The sequence below is a fragment of the Boleophthalmus pectinirostris genome, unplaced genomic scaffold (genome assembly GCF_026225935.1).
Source record: "Boleophthalmus pectinirostris isolate CB_2022bp ecotype Guang Dong unplaced genomic scaffold, ASM2622593v1 HiC_scaffold_23, whole genome shotgun sequence".
Classification (NCBI taxonomy): domain Eukaryota; kingdom Metazoa; phylum Chordata; class Actinopteri; order Gobiiformes; family Gobiidae; genus Boleophthalmus; species Boleophthalmus pectinirostris.
In genome coordinates, this window is record NW_026571207.1 from 6,241,254 (window position 1) to 6,265,719 (window position 24,466).

A 24,466-nucleotide genomic window follows, 5' to 3' on the forward strand; every position below is an offset into this window, starting at 1 on the left:
AGTCGAGGCTCCCCGCTCCAGCTCCTCTGAGCCCGGATGAACTGAGCTGCCCCGCTGGTTCAGGACATCTAGTCCGACTGTATTTCTCACACTAGGCTAAAAGCAGGACTTTTTTAAGTCGTATCAATTGAATGGGCGATTGCATTGCCAAAATTATTTGGTTAATTAAAGCCTAAAATAACAAATGTTGCATGATCACGGGGAACTTTCTCTGTGTATCCCGAACAGCGCACCCCAATTTTGACTCACTCTGAGCCACACGTTCGCATACTTGCTCTGATCTTCATGTGTTACGTTCTCTGTATTGGCCATTATTGGTAAAATAATCGAAAATGAATCGCGTGCGTCTGGACAACAATCTTTACTGCGCTGGAGTCGTAGCGCGTCATTTCAGCAGAGGAGACGCGTGTCCCTCCATGATGCATTTCGAATAGTCCGTTTGTCCATACTGTCTATGGTTGGACCCGGGTTCGCGTTCACAAAGGAAACCAAAGTTGGTCATTTGTGCGGATTCAAGCGAATTTTTTTTGCGGTCTCGCTTGTGATACTCACTTTTTTTTTTTTTTTTTTTTTTCACAAGAGCCACATTGGGAGAGCAAAATCAAGAGGAGAGCCACTTATACCCAACATACGCCAACATACCAAGTCACCAAATTTGTATTGCTTCATATAATTTGGACATCCCACACGTTTAGGTTCTACAGAAACGAAATTTTATAACGCATGGTTCATTTGCATAAACTATAAGCCTGAAAAAAAAACAGCTTTCCTTGTGCGCTGATGCGGTTCAGCTTCTGTCGGACTAAAGGACACGACTCAGTAGAATATGCGTGTTCTCTCTGTGACAGAGGGATGTGCTGCTGATGCTGAGTTTGTTCTGTGTGTTTGTCGCATTGGCGATAGTACATTGGTTTCAGAGATTATATGTGTGCAGGTTTAGTGCAGGTTTAGTGCAGCTCTTTATTTAACAGTCATTTCACTCTATTGATCTTGACCTTTTATTCAGATGATGTTAATCAAGAGCATGGACTACTTCATAAAATGCAGCTCAGGCAGTGGGTCGGGTACAATATATTCAGATTTGTTTTTATTAATTAAGCCTTTATGTATACTTGGTGCAATGCAGATGTTTGTGTTGCAGTGTTCACTATATGTTTATCTAGCACATTTGAAAAAAAAAATATTGGCTGTTTTACTATTTTTGGAATAAGCTTGTGAGCCAGCAATTAAAGCTTGGCAAGCCACGCAATGAGCATGAGCCCGAGTTGATTACAATAAAGACTTATGATTCAACTGAACTACTCTAAGGTGTGAAATGTTCATATTTTAGTGACTTACAGAACTCTGTCAGAGGTGAAGAAGCTGCTTTCATACTTGGATGAGTGACAAAACATATTCACTCTTAAAAACTTAAGACAGAATACATTTTCTTTTTCCAATGGCAACCTATTTGATTAATTGAACGATTACACCAGGGGTCATCAAACTAAGGCCTGCCACGCCCCTTTGACTGCCACCCCCGCCATCCCCTTTGCCCTCCACCACTTGAACTGGCCCTATGCGATAATCCGCAAAAGTTGTCATGGCCTATTTTTTTAATTACTTTTTGGCAAATAATAACACGCTTGCATCTTGTACTTTGCTGATTTTTTATTTTATTTTATAATATATATATATTTTTCAACTAAAAAACAATATTTATATGAAGTATTTATATTTAAGAAACAGAGTTCTGTAGTTCTGACAGCAAAATGGCAATTGTTAAAGTATGAAAAGTTGACAGAGAGTGCCGAGTTTTCAAAGAACAGTGGACGACCGATTATTCTTTTGTTCAGCGTAAGGACCGTGCAGTTTGTCTGATATGTAAAGAAAATGTGGTGGTTTTAAAAGAATATAATCTGCGTCGTCACTACGAAGCACATGTATTCCTTCGCTGGCCCCCCAGTCACAGTCAGGAGCGATAATGTGTAGTTTGACATTATGGGAGGCTGATGAACATTACTGTTGTATGTGTTACAGCATTATAACTATTCTGTGTAATGTCACAGAATAGTTATAATGCACAGCAGCGTGGACAGTAAAGCGATGATTTCACTGTACAGGGCAAGGCGTTTCCTTATTGTGCACATGGCAATACGCATTTTAAATCATGAATCTAGTGCCCTGGCGATAAATGTTTGCCCCCACAGTGCAAAAGTCAAACTCCACCTATGCTTAATAACGCTGGTAATAGCAAGAAAACTGCAAAAAACATTAACAGTTTGAACAAAGAGACATTAAACTTGGCCACCCCCCATGTTTAGTGAAATGTAAATGGAGAATTGCAGTGTGTGTGTGTGTGTGTGTGTGTGTGTGTGTTTGTGAGTGTGTGATGGAGGCGCAGGTCCCACAGGCCGCCTCAGATCTCACTCAAGTGTTTGTTCAAAGCCTCAGTAACTCTCTCTCTCTCCTCCGTTCTCTCTTCTCTCTCTCTCCTCTCCTCTGTTCTCTCCTCCACTCTCTCTTTCCTCTGCTCTACTTTGATCTCTTCCTTTCTCTCTCTCTCCTTCCTCGGCTCTCTTTCTATTATTTCTCTCTCTCTCTCTGCCTTCTGCACTCTCTTCTTTTTCTCTTTCCTTCCGCCCACACCCTCGCTCCCATTCTTCCCTCTCTCCTCTTTTACGGTTTCTTTCCTATTCCTCCATCCCTTCGTCTCTTCGGTCTCATCTCTTTTTCTCATCTCGTCCCTCCCTCTCTTCTCTGTCACAGGAGAGAGCTCTTCAGTCGGAGCAGTGCACTTCAAACAGCTGTGTATTTGGGCCAGACTGGAACAAACAGGTACCTGTCCCCCGACTCAATAATGAGAAGTGACAGCCTGCACACAATAAGAACCATGAAAATACCGAAAACTGCGCTCTTTAACAGGCAGAGAGGGTACAACATGCTCCTTCCGGTTTCAAAGAGAAAGTGTTATGCAAAATCAGCTTTTGGAGCTTTCTGCCTTATTCTAACGTTGTTCCATCATTAGAAACGTGCCTGAAGTGGTTTCATTTGAGATCTGTGCATGTTTGAGTATTTTAGCGATCTCTCCCGAGCTCTAACTGAACCCTTTTTACAGTTAGCTGTTCGATCCAATCCTGTGCCCAACCCACAAGCCTGTGTCAGTCATGCTCCTGCATAGCAATTCCTCATAAATATACAAAACCAAGATACACAACAATACACTACAACTTCACAAACAATGACATGTGCAGTAGTTTCAGCATAACGCATGCTAATTGTGTTGTGATAGTGCTGTGTAAATAATGTGTTAGTAATAAATGCTCCATAGAAGTGTACACATGTCCACAGTTAGTGCGAGGACACTGCTCAGATATGTCTGTCTGCAGCTGACTGTTTGTCACCAGTGGCGAGTGTCTGGCCCCTCACACATGACCTTTGTCTGCTCATGTGTTTTGGACAGAGCTGCTGTAGCTCATGCTTCACATCTGTGGGACGGCTATCACCTGGACTTCTGTGACAGTGTGAGCTCAGTTTCTCTGCCTCTGAGTTGGTGTTCACACGACAAAGTTTTTTGGTCGAAACTGTGAAGTTTTTATTAGTTTTGTCCTTTTGTCCACATGGAGCAGGCGTTTCAGGTGGCCGAAAACAGTGTTTTTTGTAAATTGGTTCCAGAGTGGAGAAATCTGAGAACGCCAGTGTTGCCATGTGGACAAGCAAACCGCAGCTTTTGCAAAATGATGACGTTGTGACCCCATCATCACCAGGGTCCGCCGAAGGCAGTGAAGGCTGCAGCCCTCAAACGAGCCCCCTCAGACTGCAAGACCGTTGCTGAAATGTGACAGGTGTAGTCTACAGAGCCGCTCCCATCGCCCAGCAACTGAGACACAATGCTAATGCTAACAACGCGCACCACGCAGATTACGCACATGGATCAATAACAAAGATTATGCACGGGTAATCAACCTGTCAGTTGTTGAGACCAAGTTATTCTAATAATTCTCATCCAAATCTTATGGCCAAAACCGAAAACTTTTGCAAACTTTTGCAAAACAAAACGGCTATAATTCTGGGATACATCTAAAATAGGCTAAATTACCTTAAAGTGAAAAAAAAAAAAAACTGTGATGAGATGTGCATTATTAAATCTTATTTTATTTTAACAGCGCCACATACAGGTGTGACATATGTATTACATCGTTTTCACTCAGTGCTCCTTTGTCAGGACATGAATATTTATTGAGCCGACACATGTGTGGATGCGAATTTTTCACCCCCCCCCCAAAAAAAAAATCCAGGAGCGTTGTCGGTGGACATCGCCTGAGCCTCAGAGGCTCTCAGCTTCTGAGTTTGGAGATAGGTTTGTGTGTTCATTATCCAATAAATATCACGCCATCCACAAATACATGACTTACAAATAAATGTAACAACATTCACAAAAGCATTTCTCGACTCAAAAGAAAATGTTAAGCGATTCACAAATGTCACCACAGTTACATGTATTTGCAAATTGATGAACCTGCATTTACAAACCACCATACAGTATTTGTGACTACCCCTACTGTGTCCAAGTATTTTCCCTTGTGTATCAGTGACGTTTGTGTTGGTCTAAATGTCTAACCTTAAAAGAAAAGAAAAGAGACTCACATATTTGTTGGATATTTCAAACCACAGACAGCTGCGCATGTGAAACTCGAAGATATGTTGATCTCATGAGTGTCTTTTCCGGGTGCCTAATGCAATCCTCCTCCAAAATGAGCCAACCTTCAGCTCAGAGACCCACAACAACTCATCACGGTTACATCAGACCCCTCCAGTTCCGTCATTAAAGTCAATATTGGATTACGGAGTCCATTTGAAAGCACTGACTGTCCGTGAGTGAGACGGAGGAGGGGGCGACGTCTCACCTCCAAGACTGTGGTTTTTAGATATGCAAAGTGTGCCCTTGTGAAGCTTTGCATGGAGCCGGAGCGGAGTCTTTGATGTGCCTTCTGTGCCCCATCACACAGACAGACTGCACCAAACGCTCAGTGACTCCCCAGTTTGAGTCGGAACTAAATGCGTCAAAATTTTATACACATGAGACCAGGTGTGTGGGTTATTTAATATGTCAACGTCACACAGTCACAGCCAAACTATGCTATCAGTGTATTTCTTATTATAAAGGCCACGATCAGACTGCAGCCTGAAGTGACACAAATCTAAATTTTTTCAGCCCTATGTTACCTGTATCTGATCTTTTGACAACAATTTGAACGGCACAGATCAGATTTTCTCAAATGCCACTTGGATATGTGCTCCCAAAACATTCATCCCACCTACACGTCAGGCTCAGAGTCTAGTCAATGGAGAGAAAGCGAGGTTAGACAGTTTATTAATATTTGGGGGGATTGCTGTATTCAAGGATAAGGAGTCTTATCTGAACCAGGCGGGTTTGGAGGCTGAAGACTCAAACAAACGAAGTCGCCGTTGATGCTTAACCTGTCCATTTTACGAATAACTGGACTGTATTTTGAGAGACAAGCCAAGCGTTTATTCTGTAAACACTGTACATGCTCGCTTCTTGTGACGACTTTGTGTCCTCCAATACTCATGCGGGACACTTTTGGGGAGTTTAAAGTTCACACTGGAGATCACATACAAGTCGCATTTAATTGGAAATGTGAATGATTTCGCTAAAAGAAAAAAAAAATTCATGACTAAAAGTTAACAGAAGATAACTGATTTTTTTTTTTTTTTTTTTTTTTTCCATTTTCCTGTCTTGAAAATGACTTAGGCAATCATGTCAGAGTCGTGCACCAGATCAAGTATCCAACGGGTACGGGCAAATAATTGCTGAAATGGGTAGGTTTTAACATTCTGGAATTTTATGGCCAGAAATGCTGGCAGGTAGTGATTACACATGGGCAAGTCAGGATTAAATCAGGATTAATCCAGGACTACACCAGACCTAAACCAGGTTTAAACCAGAACTAATCTTGACAATAAAAGAGAGAACTCTGAGCCCGTGGAGCAGGGTGTCCACAAACCGTGATGGGGCCTGGAGCTCTACACCGATCCTTTTGCCTGCGGTCACCCGACAGTCTGCACCTCCGAGCCCGTCCCGACAGTGAGTCCTGGTCCAGTTTTAGTTTAGTCCTGGTTTAGTCCTAGTTCAGTCATGTTTTAGTCTTAGTTCAGTCCTGGTTTAATCCTCATGATTATGCCCTGGAATCAGTCCTGGGTTAGTTCTGGGTTAGTCCTGGTTCAGTCCGTGTGGCATCTCAGTCAGAGTTTCTTCTGCTCAGTAAATAAAGCCTGTGAAGTGATGACAGTCGAGTCTGTGAATTTGTAATCATACTGAAGAAAGTGTAACTGTTTAATTTCATTTCGTGATTGTAATTCTTGATGTTCTAACTTTTCAGTTCGTATTCTGATGGATGCTTCATTTAGAATGCTTTTGATCTGTGTGTGATTTATCACGGGCATGGGCGGGTAACAGGTGGAATGTTAACGGGTTTGGGCGGGTCGGATTTAACTTTGATATAATCATAGGCTAACAGGCGGGTACAACTAGAGTGCATAACGTGTTGGAGAACCATACAAATGTAAAACTTTACTGTCTGATTGCACGCCAGTTGTTGGGGTATTAGGAGTTCGGGGTGGGGAGGTGGAGTCAGTAATTGTGGGGACATTGTTTGTTTTTGTTTTGGACTGACCTCCTCTGTCATCTGCTCTCTTTGCTGTTTCAAACCAAGCAGGCGTCATACACTTGTACTCATTGCTGAGAGCTTGGAATTACCACTGCCCCCGCTGCTTGTCTATTTCTGTGCGGCCCCTGGAGGAAATGGTTGTGTGGTATTTGGCGGTGAATAAACAGAAGTGAATAGAAGATGAGGCTGTTATGTGGAGCCCAAGAAGCTCATTCCATCTGCTCTCTCTAACACTTCCACTGACGTCACGGAGCCTACTCCAGGAGACTGGCTCGGCTGAGACCCCTGCTGGCTGCCCTGGGTCATCAACACTTTGGAAACAACAATCCAGTTTAATGGGATTGCATTTTTACAGTCAAACTTTGTATACAAGGCTGAAAAGAGGGGGTATGCTTTGTTTATGCCAAAAACAACGTATTAATATGGTAGAAAGCAAACAAATTAAATAAAATTAATAAAAAGGGGCAATCTCTGTCAGGGTTGGAGCAGGGATTTTCACTGCATTTTCTGTTAAACCAAAACCAAGGATTAAAAAAAACATGTCTGCAATTACGCCCCCAAGCAGGTTATGCAACTCAAAGGTGTTTTTTTTTTTTTTTTTTTGTAAATGTCATTTAATTTGCCTTTTGAAAATATGGGCATTTTAGGTCCAGGTACACAATACACAGACCTGACCATTCCTGCATAACTGAGCTGTTTTTTCATTGCTTATACTCTACGTCTACCATTTGCTGAATATGCAACTTAAGCACAACCACTGCTTTCAAAACCCCCTCGGAGGGCACAAACTGCACACACTGCTGTAGTCACGTTACAAGAAAAAAGCTTACTACAGAAATGCTCTGAAATGAATGAATGAACTATGTATTATTAAGGAGTTTAAAAAGACACATGCACCAAAGATATACTTATCCTCAATCCATCTGCACAGTGAGTGAATCAGACTTTCCACATTAGCTTTTATGGAGCTTCTCTTCCACTCCAAGTTCTGATGACAATCTGGTGGGACTGTCACTGTGGTTTGTGAACATGTGAGTCAGTTTAACATGGACTTTGATTTGAGAATTGAAGTGGGGCTCAGCAGTGAAGGCCCAGTGACAGCGGGTGACATGTGAAGCTTTATGAACAGTTGAGTTTTGACCAAAAATTAAGCCCAGTGGTCATGGCAAACCAGTCTTTTAAACTTATAAGAATAGCATACAGGATACATAACTATATTGTTCAAATTAGGTGATATTATTCAATATTCAACCAGAACAGTGCATATATTTCAATGGGAAAAAGTACACATTAATCTAATGTTTGTGATGTGCATATTTCACCCAAAAAACGTAATTGGAGATTATTTTTTGGTGTGAGAGCAAAACAGTGGGATGTCACAGGCACCTATAGAAACAGCCGATAAGTGCACTTTTCTCAACAATTTTTGGGCTCTCATGTAAAATTGTACAGTGCTTTCAAAACTAAATTTTTTCAACAAATTACAGCTTATGTGTGTGTTTTTCCATTAATAAATGTTACATTGTAAACAATTACAAAAAATAAATAAATCATGACATTTTTAATGGCACCTTTTAATCTCAAGTAGCAAAGTTGCTTTGTTTGGGAAGTCTGTTCAGTGGAGGTTCAGGGCTTGAAGGTCAGTACTAGACCATATGCTTAGCAGGTATGAAGTACAGTGTTCACTTTCCATATAACACTTTATAAATGTCACCCTGTGACTAATGTTGTCTCCCATAGTGGCAGGATTTGAACCCAAACCTCCGGAGTGAGGAGCCTAAATCCAGCACCTTAGACCTCTCAGTCACACTACCACAGGACTGAGGAGTTCAAATGAAACTGCACAGACAATGACTGCTCCACAGAAATGTCATGATGTCAGTCAAATGTCAAGTAAAGCAAATAAAAGCATTCTCAGTTTTTTATATAGTCAGAGAGATTGTATCCTTAAAGAAGTAGTTCCAATTGACTGAGAGACCAGGAAAATTAAGTCACCATGTTTATTCTACTAAGAATGGACCTCTTCACATGTACTTTAGCATGTAAGTGTTGTCACACAGCACTTGATTTTCTATTATGAGTGGAACATTTGTGGATATAAAAAATATTTTTATTAAGCTGGTGCCCCTGCTGTGCACTGTTGAAACTGTTTCTTAATCTCTGACTCATCATCGCTTGTTTCAAACATATACAAACCAATTATATTTTAATGAAAGAGCTGGTGTGCTGTTGCTGTGGCCGAGAGGTTAAGGCGATGGATTTGAAATCCATTGGGATGTTCCCGCGCAGGTTCGAGTCCTGCCAGCAACGAGTATTTGTTGAATACACTTGTTTTGTTTTTGTGTCCATTGTCATATCCAGATCTAATCAGAGATGTAGTTTCTGTAATGATCACTGAAGACAGTAGGGAGTGTAGCTCAGTGATAGAGTGCATTCTTTGCATGTATGAGGTCCTGGGTTCAATCCCCACCATATCTGTCAACAGAGCTTTTATTGCACCCCTTCCAATACATAATCTCAAGTAGCAAAAGTTTCTTCCCTTACAAAGTCCGTTCAGCGCAGGTTTAGAGCATGAAGGTCAGCGCTGTAGTCCATTCAGCGCGGGTTTAGAGCATGAAGGTCAGCGCTGTAGTCCATTCAGCGCAGGTTTAGAGCATGAAGGTCAGCGCTGTAGTCCATTCAGCGCAGGTTTAGAGCATGAAGGTCAGCGCTGTAGTCCATTCAGCGCAGGTTTAGAGCATGAAGGTCAGCGCTGTAGCGTATGTGTAGCAGGAATGATGTTCAGTGTTCAAGCTCCAGTATCTCTATGTAAATTTTATAAATGGAACCCTGTGAATAGTGTAGTCTCAATTTGCAAAAGTAAGTTTTTATTTATATAAAAACAGACATGTCACAAAGAAGCTTTACAGATCATTATTCATTCACTCCATACCCAGTGGTGATAAACTACTGTAGCCACAGTTGCCCTGGGGCAGACTGATGGAAGCGCAGCTGCCAATCTGCACCATTAGCCCCTCCAACCCCCATTGTCACTTACACACACACCACTTTCATATTAGGCAATGTGGGTGAAGAGCTTTGCCTAAGGACACAATGACAGTTTATGTGACTGGCGCCCCCCTGTGGCACCTGATTCTCCCAGTGGTTTCCCATCTAAGTACTAGCCAAGCCCAGCCCTGCTTAGCTTCTGAGATCTGATGGGATCAGGCTTTGACAAGTTGGTATGGCCAAAGTTACATTACTTGGACTTAGTTTGCTGCTGTGATAGGAAGGGGATGTAGCTCAGTGGCAGACTGCATGCTTTGCATATATGTGATCCTGGGATCAATCCCCTGCATCTCCAGTAAATCTACAGTGAATTAAACAATTTGTGCTGCTGTGTTTATGTGACATTTAAAGTAAACTTGTCTTCATTGTTTGCCATTGTCTGTCTCACATTTTCACTGCATTTGTCGAAAAATGTCATCTTGTAGAGAGCGTGTGGTTAAGGCAACACCCAAGAAGTGCACAGACAGATATTGGCTTTCTAACTATCAACCACAGGGACTTACCATTCCTCTTGTTTCAAACATAATTATATACACATCAACTATATTCTAATGCAAATACAAGGGTGCTGTTGCTGTGGGCAAGAGGTTAAAGCGATGGACTCAAAGTCCATCTCCCCGCAGCCAGTCGCATATTTAGAAAATCACATACAACTGATCATTCTATCATAAAACAGTTTACAGTTAATGCTGAGACAGACTGCATTATGTTTATTACATTTTGTGACAGGTAATGCCTTGTTTATGATCTAAAAAGGCTCATACTGTACAGTGCAGGTCGCAAATGGTGATCTTTTGTGCCACCTTAGCCAAATAAACCTGGAATGGCCAAGAGGTAAAAAAAAAAAATGTTTTTCAGAAGGTCAACAACAATGTAATAGCCTCAAACACTGCTATTATCACATCACTCAGCTTTGGAGTAGTAAACTGTTCACCACACCTCCATCTACCTCTCTATTTGAACACTTTATACGTTTTTATTTTATTGTAATCAGTACTCATTTTATTATACAATTCATTTATCTCTTATCACTTTATAACAAAGTTTTATAAAGTCTTATGTTCTGAATCTATAATAATGCATTAAAGAAAATACACAAATACACAAACATTTACTGAGAGTTACAAATGTAAAAAACAAAATATGTACAGTTCAGATACAATTTATTTACAGGACATTACTCATATTTACATACATATTCACATATACTATTTACAGGATAAATATAAAACAGATTAGTGATGTCAACCCCACAGTGTGTGTAATTACAAGTACTTACATTAAACTTTACACCAGAGGTTATAAACATACAGTAAAATTTATATTTTTAAAATGTAATGAAGAATTGTAGTTACAATTTTCAAACAATACTTTTATAGACAGACAAACAGTACTTTTACTTGAGTAACTCTATGGACACAAAGTCCTTAAAGCTGCTCCATAGGTTTTGAAAAACCTTGATGGAGCAGTAGAAATATCTGATAGCACTCTGCTGATAGGACTCATGGATGGAGTTGCCGTCACCCTCATACTTGGACTTTGGCTTTGGCTTGGATGTGTTTAATAATTTGCTGTTGTGTTTTATGTATTATAAAATGTGCAGTTTTGTGGTTGAATGTGGCATGCTGTTGGGATCTCTGCTGGAGCTGTGGACAGGCGTGGCATACTCTTGATCCACAAGCTTAAGCATGTCCTTCTGTCCCATGATGTTTGGAAGCAGATCATCAGTGGTAGTGTTCACTGGAGAGGGCCAGCACCTGTAGTCCAACACAAAGACCCTCCCTCCTGCCTTCACTGGTCCAGTCCAGGCACTAGATGGAGAAGACAAATAAAATATAATACATCAATATTTTTAAACAAAAAACTAAATCTATATTGGGAAAGGTACTGATTTTTTACCTGACTTTAACTGAGGCTGAGACACTGAAAGTGAGTCCTTCAGGGTACGACATCAGGGAATTTCTCTATCAACCTGAGGACTGATGGAGATCAGCAGCGGCTGAAACTGGTGCAGACACGGCTGTAATTAAAAAAAAAAAATAGACCTTTAATGCAAAGTACAACAAAGACAAAGCTAACACATAACAGATACAACTTACACATATCCACATGCTCCTTGGATGGGGAGATGCTGATCATAGCCCTCTCCAACGCCTCATCCTCATGCATTGCTAAAAGAAAAGGACATCATTTACAATTGACATAGATGGAGACTGATGATCTACATGGGGAGCCTTAATGTTCCCCAAAATTATGAATTACATTTTTTTTTTTTTTTTAAATAAACACAAAATACACAGTTGTGTGTCGCATTAACTCACTCTTGGGTTCAGCAGGAGCAGAGGAGGGGACACACGTGGAGGGGACAGAGGTAGAGAGCTGCTGCCTTTTCTGCAGTTACTGTGGCAGCTTATGAATGTTGGTCCCCACTGCACACTTCCTTTTGAGGATGAAGGCTGCGTAGCCAGGATCCCTGCTCTGCCAGACCTGCCTCCAGGTACTGCTGGCACGGGCACCAGGTCCCACCAGCTGCTTTTCCTCTTCTGCTGGAGTAGGCATGGGTGTTGTTTGTGGAAGGTGAGGGCATAGCATAGGAAGGACTGAAGGCTGTCGTTGCTACGCCGCTCAGCTAGAACAACTCCTGCAGCCTCCTCTATCTGCTGGCTCTGGATGAGGTACAAGGTGTAGTCCACATCCCCTTGTATTTCCCAAACTGGAGAATGTACTTCTCCAGTACCTCAGCTTGGTCAGAGGCATCTCTTCCTCTCATAGTCTATTGCTTCACAGGGGCACTGTGGTCCCTCATGGACGGATTGTCCTCGATCCTCTTGGTCTCCTCAGAAGGGTCCTGCATAGCAAATAAATGAAAAAGTAAACAATGTTCTTCATTTTCTCTACAATGACAGAGAAATGTGTTTAGAAACATGACATATATACCCCTCAGTTGGAATTCATATTACATGTACCTAAATCACTACTTTGATATTCATATCACTGTCACTATCTCAGTTTATTATGTTCTTATAATATTAGTTCTTTTTTTTTTTAAATGGATAAAACATATTAGGTCTCCTTTAATAAAACTCATAGAATATCAAATATTTTAGACCAAATTCCACAAAAAAAGTAACCTGGAGGACTAAACAAAGATTTATGAGTGAAATATGATTCTCTAGCTACTCACAGAAGAATGAAGAATGAATATGTGACAAAAACATGAACACAAATACTTGTAATGCTGCATATCATCTTTAAAAATCAAATGTGCAAGCTTTCCAGAAGTGCTATAGTACACACAACAACAAATATATACATATAGCACGGTGTCTTTTAACCTAGTTATGAGATTATTTCATTATTCCAATCCAACTAGTGGAGTACAATGACTGATCACAACATCTGGACAAATACTGTACAGTTTTTTAACGAGCAAAGTGATCAAAACAGAGCACTCCTCATGTAATATTACACATATATATCTACCCGCGGTACTGTACACGGTAAATACTAACTTAAGAGGGGTGTTGTAATAAAGATAATGACACCAAATCTTTCAACAAACACGGTGCACGAAACAAAGAGCAGCAGTCACCTTAAGTAGATAACGATACACTTTTACACATCATATCGTAACATTAATGTTACCGTTCAAACTTATCAAAGGTCCGTCTAAAATACCAGTAAATGTGAGAATTGTCAAACTGTAAAACACACGAAACATGCTGAAATAAAAGAGTTTATCGCAGGAGTTTACCGTGTTGTCACTCTGAGCTCCAGTAATAACAGAACAGAACAGACGGATCCTCTGCTGTTTAAACATGGCGCGTCCGCAACAGCGCCGCCTCTGGCCAAAGGTATATTACACCCGTAGAGGTTTAGCACAACCATAGAGAACCATGGATCTGTTATTATAGTTTTTATGTACAGAACCATGGATTTATTATTATAGTTTTATGTAGAAAACCATGGATCTGTTATTATAGTTTTATGTAGAAAACCATGGATCTGTTATTATAGTTTTATGTGGAGAACCATGGATCTATTATTATAGTTTTATGTGGAGAGCCATGGATTTATTATTATAGTTTTATGTAGAAAATGATGAATCTGTTATTATAGTTTTATGTAGAGAACCATGGATCTGTTTTTATAGTTTTTATGTAGAGAACCATGGATCTGTTATTATAGTTTTATGTGGAGAACCATGGATTTATTATTACAGTTTTATGTAGAAAATGATGAATCTGTTATTATAGTTTTATGTAGAAAACCATGGATCTATTATTATAGTTTTTATGTGGAGAACCATGGATCTGTTATTATAGTTTTATGTGGAGAACCATGGATTTATTATTACAGTTTTATGTAGAAAATGATGAATCTGTTATTATAGTTTTTATGTAGAAAACCATGGATCTATTATTATAGTTTTTATGTAGAAAACCATGGATCTATTATTATAGTTTTTATGTAGAGAACCATGGATCTGTTATTATAGTTTTTATGTAGAGAACCATGGATCTGTTATTATAGTTTTATGTAGAAAACCATGGATCTGTTATTATAGTTTTATGTAGAAAACCATGGATCTGTTATTATAGTTTTTATGTAGAAAACCATGGATCCATTATTATAGTTTTATGTAGAAAATGATGAATCTGTTATTATAGTTTTATGTAGAGAACCATGGATTTATTATTATAGTTTTATGTAGAGAACCATGGATTTATTATTATAGTTTTTATGTAAACAACCATGGATCTGTTATTATAGTTTTATGTGGAGAACCATGGATCTATTATTATAGTTTTATGTAGAAAATGATGAATCTGTTATTATAGTTTTATGTAGAAAACCATGGATCTATTATTATAGTTTTTATGTGGAGAACCATGGATCTGTTATTATAGTTTTTATGTAGAAAACCATGGATCCATCATTATAGTTTTATGTGGGGAACCATGGATTTATTATTATAGTTTTATGTAGAGAACCATGGATTTATTATTATAGTTTTTATGTAGAAAACCATGGATCTATTATTATAGTTTTATGTAGAGAACCATGGATCTATTATTATAGTTTTATGTGGAGAACCATGGATCTATGATTATAGTTTTATGTGGAGAACCATGGATCTATGATTATAGTTTTATGTGGGGAGCCATGGATTTATTATTATAGTTTTATGTAGAATTCATGGATTTATTATTATAGTTTTATGTAGAGTATGGGACTTTGTTTACGGTTGTTTAGCTAAACAATCCGAAGGCAGAAACAGCTTTTATTTTCTTGAAACTGGTAGTTTTATCGCATTAAGTCCCACAGAGAGCCTAATTTCCAATGATACATCAGCCGCATCTTTCCACAGTCAAAGATCGGCTTTTGTAGGGAGTATTATATACCAGGGGTCTCCAACCTGGAGCTCAGGAGCTGCTGGTAGCTCTCCACCCCCTTCTAAGTAGCTCACCAAAGAATGTCTGAATTATACGTATTGTCCTGAATTAAAGTAAAATTTGATTGATTAAATGCATATTACCATTTTATATGTAACATTTTGATGCTTAACTTTGTACACAAAAAAATGGTTTATGTTTTATAGACGCCTAACCATACCTATCTAAGGCTTACCATGGCTTTTATATATACTCCATTTCTTGTGACCACTAAAATTAGTAATTCTCTGGCATTTTCATTTTGTAAAAGTGATCACCAGAGGAAAAATGTTGAAGAGTTATGTACTGAAAACATTATAGGTCAAATAAAAGCAGATTTAAGTGACCTTAAACTTTAAGCAGGTTCAAGTTTGTCTCATGATGCTCAGATTCACAGCGCACTGCAGCGTCCCATTTCTGACTGAGAAAAAAAAAAGCTCAGAGCAAAGTGAAAGCTCTTCAGGAGGATATTTCCGTGTTAAAAACAGGAGAAAAAAAACGCCACACTCACTTTTACACTCTGTGAACACATTTAACTTTGACGCACATAATTCATTGTTGTCACATTGTAGACAGATTAAAACACGCTGAAAGTTAATGAATAAATCATCTCAGATCAGAGTGAGATTTGACGGTAAAACAAACTTAATCGGTCAGAAACGGCAGCAACCTCGGGAAGTGTGAGCCGACAGCGCCCCCCAACGGAGTCCGTCTGCAGTGTCTCAAACAGCTCCACGTGATTCTGATGATCCCACGTCCAAGAACGAGAGGCACCTCATTCAAATAAAGTGCAGACATTCTTCAAGACAAAGATCCCTCAATAAATCTGAAAGCAACGAAACTGTTAATTTAAAATGTAAAAAAAAATAACTCTGTGTTTTTAGAGATAGTCATTTGTTTTAGTAAAGGATTTTAAGAGTGAGAAAATGAACTGAACTCTATAATTATTTAGGTTGGGACACTTACTGTGAAGAGGGACATAAAATGTCACAGCTAAGTACAGCTGGAAACTAAATATGACATTTTATTAAACCCAACTATTACAGCCATCTTTAAAACAATATCAGCAGTGCCCTGTGTTGGCAGAAGTGTGAGGAAGACGCTTTTGAATATGTACTTAGTGGAAAAAGGACACATTAAATGAAAAGGATTAGAAATATAAACACACAGTCCCAAATCTAGCAGGAGCTCTTCGCCTTCTTAAGCGGTCATAGTGGAGTTTAGAGGGACATTTCTATCTCTGTATTTATTTGCACAGGTATAAAATGAACGGCCTCTTCCCATTTTTCTAAATGCTGGAGCGTCACATGAACAATGAAAGTGTAGCCTACAATCACAGTAGAGACAGTGAGGCTATTACTTGGAGTTTGTGGCATGAATTAAAAAGTTTGACATGAACATTTCAAAATAAAACTCCTCCTACTTGAGCAGTGCAGTGACAGTGTGACAGTAGTTATCTAAAGTGAAGTGTTTGGTTTCTTAAAGGGCCCAGTGTTTCAGTAACTCTTTATTATTAGTCTTTCTACATCTCCAAAGCTCCAAATGATCTGTTCCACCTTGTGATGTCATGAAGCTGTAGTTTTCAGCTCAGTTAACAGCTCCTTTTTCCTTTAGTTAAGAAGCAATTGGCAATCCCAAGCTGATCCTAATGATTCTAGTGAAGGTATATGGAGTTTAAAAACACAGTGGTGCACTACATTACCACATGACATCACAAAGTGGAACAGTGTTTTCTGTTTTAGAGAAGAACTCAGCCTAACTATGCCGGGTTTGTATGTTAAACGTGTGAATGAAACAAAACACAAACAAAGAGTCTGCACATTGCAATAAGCAGCAAAACTGCAGCGCATTGGTCATAGCCATGTTACTCTGCAAAGGCCAACTTCGAGTTGTGTTACGGTGCACTGTGTAACTTTTCTGGAGAGGGTCCCAACTTGGTTGTCTCCATGGAGATGTGAATGCTTGCTCTGAATTGTCCACAGTATGGAATTAAAGAAATCTGTCTTGCATTTATTCAACTAAAGAATAAGGCTAGAAAAATGAAGAAATGAATCGAATCACTTAAAATCAGCAAAATCCTTTTTCAAAATGACTATGTTTCATCCATTAAGAGATTGATTAAGTTCATATGAGTTGTGTTTGGGTGACACCAGTGTCACATCTACTTCCCCTGGCCCCGGAGCCCAGAGCTCGACGCACAGAAACACCACTGGGCTGTAGAGAGCCGCTCCAAACACACACACATTCATACACCAGTGTACACAGACACTGTGGGCAAGGTGGGTTAAGTGTCTTGCCCAAGGACACAATGACAGCATTCATCTGTGGGAGCTGGAATCACACCAGCCAACCTGTGGGTGAGTGGATCTGACCACTCAACCTGTGATGTTTATGTCGAGAGCTGGAATCAAACCACCAACCTTCAGATCAGTGGGCGAATGCTCTACCAACTGAGCTATGAATTGATTTGGACACAGTAGCTCACACATCACAATATAATATAATAACAAAGAGAAAACATATAAATGGTAATAATACATTCTGAATAAGTAACAAAACAACAAGAGACTGGTGTTAATAAGGCCGAATAATATCAATGTAAATGTGAAATTTAAAAAATTGAAAGTAAAAAAAACAAAACAAAAAAACTCAGCTATATAAAAGAGGCTGTAAAGAGAAACCGGTGTAAAGATGATATGATTATTGACAAGACACGGGTTTTCTGTTACACAAGGGTGAGTTGTTGTACAGTTGTAGGATGTATTATCTGTAAAATAAGGGTACACTGAATAGCATGATTGTTAGGGCCACATAGCCTTGCTCCACTTCACCCTGCACTACTTAGTCCTGGTGTGTGATGGGAGGGGTATGTCTCTGTCTCTGTTGGACTGGCTCCGGTGTTTGTTGTGCCGTGGTTGGAGGATTGATGTCCCGCTCCTCCAGTCCCCTTCCTGATCCACCACCTACAACTACAACTTTATATACTTCTTTATTGTTTAGTTGTAACTGGGAGTTTTTCAGTTGTTATCTTATGTGAAATAACCCCCCCCCCTTGTGTGTGTGTGTGTGTGTTATTGTACTCCCTCACATTTACTTTATAAAAGCCATTTAATATTACATCACATCTTGTTTGTGTTACTCTCCTTTGTCCCCAGCACTGGTTTGTAAAAATGATGCACACGATCTTGTTTTTTTTTTTTTCTCTCTAAAGATAAACCACAAAAACGAGAACAACTCAATCCTATGTGAAGGAAAAATCATTTAACATGGTCAACATAGAGCTATAGGCCTATTGACTTATTACAGTAGTTAAGAAACCAAATGCTGAACTGGAGACAGCTCCTGTTACACTGTCACTACCGCAGACTGTATACAGACATGTGTGTACATGTCCTTTATACACTCTGTGGTCACTACGCTACTCAAGTAGGACAAGTCAAAGTTTGGTGGCTCAAATCTTTCTTTCTTTGTCTTTTTTATGATGAAAATAATCAAGTTTCAACATGGTAAAGTACACAACAGGTGAGTACATAGTTGTAGTGGCTCAAAACTACTGAACTGTCTAATTCACAGTCTATGGTGCCATCTTGTGGCCAGTTTACACCCATACAGCAGTGATACAACTATGACAGCCTCACTCCTGCCTGTGACTGTAGTGTTCTGTAGTCAAGCATTTTACAGTATTTTCAGCACTGACATCTAATTTCAAAAGTGATATTTTTAGACCTGGTTTAGACCTGGTTTAGACCTAGTTTAGTCCTGGTTTATCCTGGTTTAGACCTGGTTTAGCCTGTTTAGGTTTAGACCTGGTTTAGACTGGTTTAGACTGGTTTAGACCTGGTTTAGACCTGGTTTAGTCCTGGTTTAGGTTTAGACCTGGTTTAGACCTAGGTTTAGACCTGGTTTAGACTAGTTTAGACCTGGTTTAGGTTTAGACCTGGTTTAGACCTGGTTTTAGATTTTATTTAGACCTTGGTTTAGACCTGTTTAGACCTGGTTTAGACTGGTTTAGACCTGGTTTAGACCTTTTAGACCTGGTTTAGACCTAGTTTAGTCCTGGTTTTTAGTCCTGGTTTTAGACCTGGTTTTAGACCTGGTCCTTTTAGACCTGATTTTAGACCTGTTTAGTCCTGGTTAGTCCTGGTTTAGTCCTGGTTTAGACCTAGTTTAGTCTGGTTTAGACCTGGTTTTAGACCTGGTTTTTAGACCTGGTTTTAGCCCTGGTTTAGACCTGGTTTTAGACCTGGTTTTAGCTCTGGTTTAGACCTGGTTTAGACCTGGTTTAGACCTAGTTTAGTCATGGTTTAGTCCTGGTTTTAGACCTGGTTCAGACCTGGTTTAGATCTGGTTTAGTCCTCGTTTGGACCTAGTTTAGACCTAGTTTAGTGCTGGTTTAGTCCTGGTTTAGACCTAGTTTAGATCTAGTTTAGACTTGGTTTGGACCTGAGTTTAGACCTGGGTTTTAGACGTTTAGACCTAGTTTAGTGCTGGTTTAGTCCTGGTTTAGTTCTGGTTTTAGACCTAGTTTAGACCTGGTTTTAGACCTGGTTTAGACCTGGTTTAGACCTGGTTTTAGACCTGGTTTAGACCTGGTTTAGACCTAGTTTAGTCTTGGTTTAGTCCTGGTTTAGACCTGGTTTTAGACCTGGTTTAGACCTGGTTTAGTCCTGGTTTAGACCTAGTTTAGTGCTGGTTTAGGGTTTAGTGGTTTAGACCTGTTTAGTCCTGGTTTAGACCTAGTTTAGGTTTAGTCCTGGTTTAGACTGGTTTAGACTGGTTTTAGTCCTGGTTTAGACCTGGTTTAGACCTAGTTTAGTGCTGGTTTAGTCCTGGTTTAGTCCTGGTTTAGATCTAGTTTAGATCTAGTTTAGACTTGGTTTGGACCTGAGTTTAGACCTGGGTTTTAGACGTGGTTTAGTGTCCTGCAATGAGTGGAATTACCGAGAAAAAACAAAACAAACAAAAAAGAAAAAAAAAGGTATAGCCCAAAATGTGAAAACAGGAAAATGTCACTGTGTTATTCATTTATTTCAACAAAGTAACTGTAATCCAATTACCACTCAGTGGAACAGTAACTGTAACTGAATACAGTTACTCATAATTTGTACTCAGATTACATAACTCCAGTACATGTAATCTGTTACTCCCCAACACTGCATATGACAGTCTTAAGGACATGGGACAAACTTTACGACATGGGACAGTCTTTAGGACATAGGACAGTATAGCATTAAACATGCCTTTCTCTTACTCTGAGTGGGCATGTCTCTCCACTGATCTGACCTGTAACTTGGCTTGTGCCCTGTTTGTCCCAATGGCAATAGATAAGTTTAATGCCTAAACGTGAAACAGTTCCAGCAACATTTCCAAGGAGATGAGAAAGGGACTGAACCATTTGTCCTCTTTAAGTAAGAGTACTGTTACTTGTAAATGATATTACTCAAGTAGAAGTCAAAAGGACTGGTCCAAGGAACATCTTCTGGCTCAATGCTGGAGAGTTGTTCTGGTAAATTTGAACTTCAATATCAGTATTTACAATCAATTTAAATCATGCTCTAACAAATTCATGATGGAATGTACTGTTGTTGTTATCATGCTTTTCATATTTTTTGTATGACTATATTATCATGGATTTATTTGATCATTCAAAACGTCTCTATAAACACAATCTATATTTGTATGAACTTTAACAGATCATGTATTCTTTATTTAGATTGGAGTGGTGTGGTTTGTCAGAGAGGAGCTGTTCCTCTTTGGTCTCAGCTCTGAAGTCAAACCCCTCACATGTTACACTCCTGGACATGCGTCGTAACAGTCTGAGTGAATCAGATGTGAAGGAGCTTGTGGAGCTTAAACAAAGTCCTCACTGTCGACTGGAGACGCTGGAGTGAGTAGTGACTTTATGGGGCTAGCTTGAGCCTGGAGTAGTCACACATATTTCCTTCTGTTTTCAAACTGACTCACGGAGTGGCTTCTTACAATTTTTTATTTTATTTTTTCATCCACTTTGACACACTTCTCTATTAAACACTGACCTTTTACTAAACAGCTCACTCAGAACCCCAAACAGAGTTGGAGTTTTCCTAAACAAAAGGTGATAAATGCAGTTTACCATTGAAAACTGCATTGAAATCATTCCTCCAAGAGCCAGTTTTTCCATCCAAACTCTCAGACTCTGGTCATGTGTTTGTTGAATCTGGGACACACAGCTGTGTTTTTGTCACACAGTAAAAGCACATTACTGATATGAGGACTGCATTGATTTGATCAACTATATTTATGCTGAACAAAAAGAAGAGATGTGAGATTAGCAAACACATCACAGTGTTTCTATAGATTCTGGGGAGACTATGGTGGCTGTAATCATTTCCATTTGAAACATTTCATCTTATACAGTGAGTGGAGTCTAAATGACCTTTATTGTCTTTATTTTACCTTAAAGCAGCCCTTTTTGCTCTGTATAGTTACTTTAGATGTTTAGAATAGGATAGTGGTCAACAAAGTGTGATGTGATGCCAGTGTAAAGTCCAGGTTGTTTTTAGACTATGAGGGTTAAAGTTAAAGTGAAACTCTGCATCAGCACTGCTTTTGTTGCATGTGATGTCTGTGTTGTGAAGAATCAAACAATGCATTTGTCTAGAGATTTTTTCAATCACTTTGACTAATTTCTCTATTAAAAACTGACATTTCCAAAACAGCTCACACAAAATCCTAAGCAGAATTTTTATTTTTCTAAACAAAATTTAATCTGAGCAAAATGCAGTTTTCACAGAGAGTGTGTTCATGTGTTTTCTGTGCTCTTTCATTCATGTGACAGAGGAGATTTTGCAGTAGTGTAGTATGTCACAGTGTGTATATGTGTATGTAGTCTATATATTCACACAGTCTGTATTTCTGCTCAGACCCTTCTCCCTGTTTGGCTCATGAGTCAAATCCTTTGTTGTTAGATTTTAGCTGCTCACAAAATGTAGTTTTTTTTTGCTGTTGTGTTTGAGTTTGGGCCAAAGTCCTTTACCACATGAGGACAGAGCTGTAGTACAGAAAAAAACAAGGAGAATTCACTGACCAGCTCAAAATGCTCTGTTCCACCTTGTGATGTCATGTAGAGGTAGTTTTCATGTTAACAGCTGCATTTACACATAGTTCAGTTGAGACTGGAAATTCAAGGGCTGAAATTGATTCTAGCGAAAGGGTATGGAGTCTAAAAACACAGTGGAGCACTTCCAGTATTACCACATGACATCACAAGGTGGTGTGTTTTCTGTTTGAGACAAGAATCCAGCCAGTTTGTTTGTTCAACATGTGTGAATGAAAGAAAACACGACTCCAAGTCTGTTTGTGACAAGGAAACAACATTAGAACATAGATCAGAAAATACTGTAATAATGTGCCTTTTTAGTACAAGTTTATTCCTGGTTTATTCATGGTTTATTTATGTTTTAGTCCAGGTTTAGTCCAGGTTTACAGGTTTAATTTAGGTTTAGTCCTGGTTTTGTGTCATTGTAGTGTAGTTTTTGATGGGATGTGTTTGAAAATAAAACAGGTGTAAACAGTTGAATATAGGCTGAATTGAATCATTTCTGATCTGTTTTTCCACAGGTGGTGATGTGCGTGTCGTGTGCAGAACCCTGACAGAGCCCAGAGACACAAACACAAACGCTGCATTTTATCCAAAGAAAACTGTGTGTCATTTAAACTTCCTCCATTCCACTAGTAGAATTGTGTGTAAATATGAGCTCAATCACAATATAAAATGGACACATAAACGTATCATCTTTGTTCTCACCATAAATTAGTTTTAGAATGAATGATTCCAGTTATTACTTTACAACTTTGTGCTGTCTGAAGTCTGTCAGTGTGGAGCAAACCTTGAAACTCTAAGCTGAGCACTTCCAAAAACCAGCTGCCATTAAATATGATCTGTGAAGAGTTTAAATCCTAAATGTTCTGGATTAATAATGCATTTTGTCTGACCACTATTTTCAAGAAAGAAAAGTGGTGTGGGAAACACAGAGGAGCAGAGAAGACATTCAAGAAAAGAAAAGGTCCACAGCAGAAGAGTGCTGTGCTTCAAGCTCAAGTCCTGTTCCATGTTTTCTTTGGATGTGAGTGAAGGAGAAACTGCTCACAACCAAAGGACAGTTCACTCAGAAGCCTTTGTTACACGATGCACCTTAAAGTAAAAAGTTTGAAAGAACCCATTTAAAATTGTACTTAAAGAGTAAAAAGTAAAAGTGGTTTGCGCAGATTTTGAGGTCTAATACAGCTTCAAATTTATAATAAAGATTTTTGCTCAATTTGGTTCAACAGAAACAGCTTAATTGATCATTTTTTTCTCAAGCTCATTTTATTTGTATATTTTTGTTTGTGCAGAATATGAATGTGTTCAAAATAAACCCTCAGCCTTTTCAGCAATGATCAAAAATGCTTTTACTTTTTAGTCCTGTTCAAAAATGTAGTGGAGTAGCAAGTTCAGATAAATGCTCTCAAATGTAGTGAAGTAAAGGTATAAAGTATTAGTATTAAAGCAAGTATTAAAGTATTCCCTTTCCCTTTAGTTACACAATGCACCTTTGCTTACAGTACTTTTACTTTTACTTGGTTACACTCTTTTACTTTTTTTTTTTTTTTTTTTACTTTTACACTCAATTACTTTTCAACTATTTTTACTTTTACTTGGTTACACTCCACCACTGAAAATTATTGACTTTAAGGTTGAAAAATCTCCATGTATCTGCCAATTGTAACTTATCAGTCATGAAATGTGTGCTTTTGAACCATCCTGACTGACTGAACAGATCTATAGCAGGAATTCCATTGGTTTGGTCGTTTGGGGTGTCACTGAAATCTCCTTCAATTATACAGGATGACCATTTTGAGATTCGGATCGCAGATATTGAATCTTTAGGGATCATTGTGTGACATTTGTTTAGCTACTACTGCATTACTCTAACCATATATGTTGCAAATAATGAAGTGAACACTGTTGATTTTTTAGGATTAGAATGAGTTTAACAGGATGGCGACCCCTGCTGACTGGTTAGAGCCATGACAAAAACAGCCATGCTCTCCCCACTGAACTTTCCAAAATCTGATGTCCTTTTCAAGAGAATGGGTTTCTTGAAGGAAAATCATTCAAAAATTGTTTTTCTTTCTGTGTTGTCTTTCAAGCCTCTGACATTTTACAAAATACATTTTAAAGAACCAACATTACGTTAATTTGTCTTTATCTTTTTTGATTAAGAAACTAAAAAGTTGGATGATTTTTAACTCAGAAAGAGTGCTGGACTCAAGCACCTTTTGACCTTAATG

At 38.9% G+C, this 24,466-nt stretch overlaps 1 non-coding gene and 1 pseudogene across 1 annotated transcript; one reads left to right on the forward strand and one right to left on the reverse strand.

Moving 5' to 3' along the window:
- The first annotated feature begins 8,899 nt into the window (after positions 1-8,899).
- trnas-uga (transfer RNA serine (anticodon UGA)) lies at positions 8,900-8,981 on the forward strand. Its single transcript has one exon. It is a non-coding gene; the product is annotated as a tRNA-Ser (tRNA).
- Positions 8,982-9,788: 807 nt separating this feature from the next.
- LOC129410759 (5S ribosomal RNA) lies at positions 9,789-9,906 on the reverse strand (annotated as a pseudogene).
- Between the last annotated feature and the right edge of the window lie 14,560 nt (positions 9,907-24,466).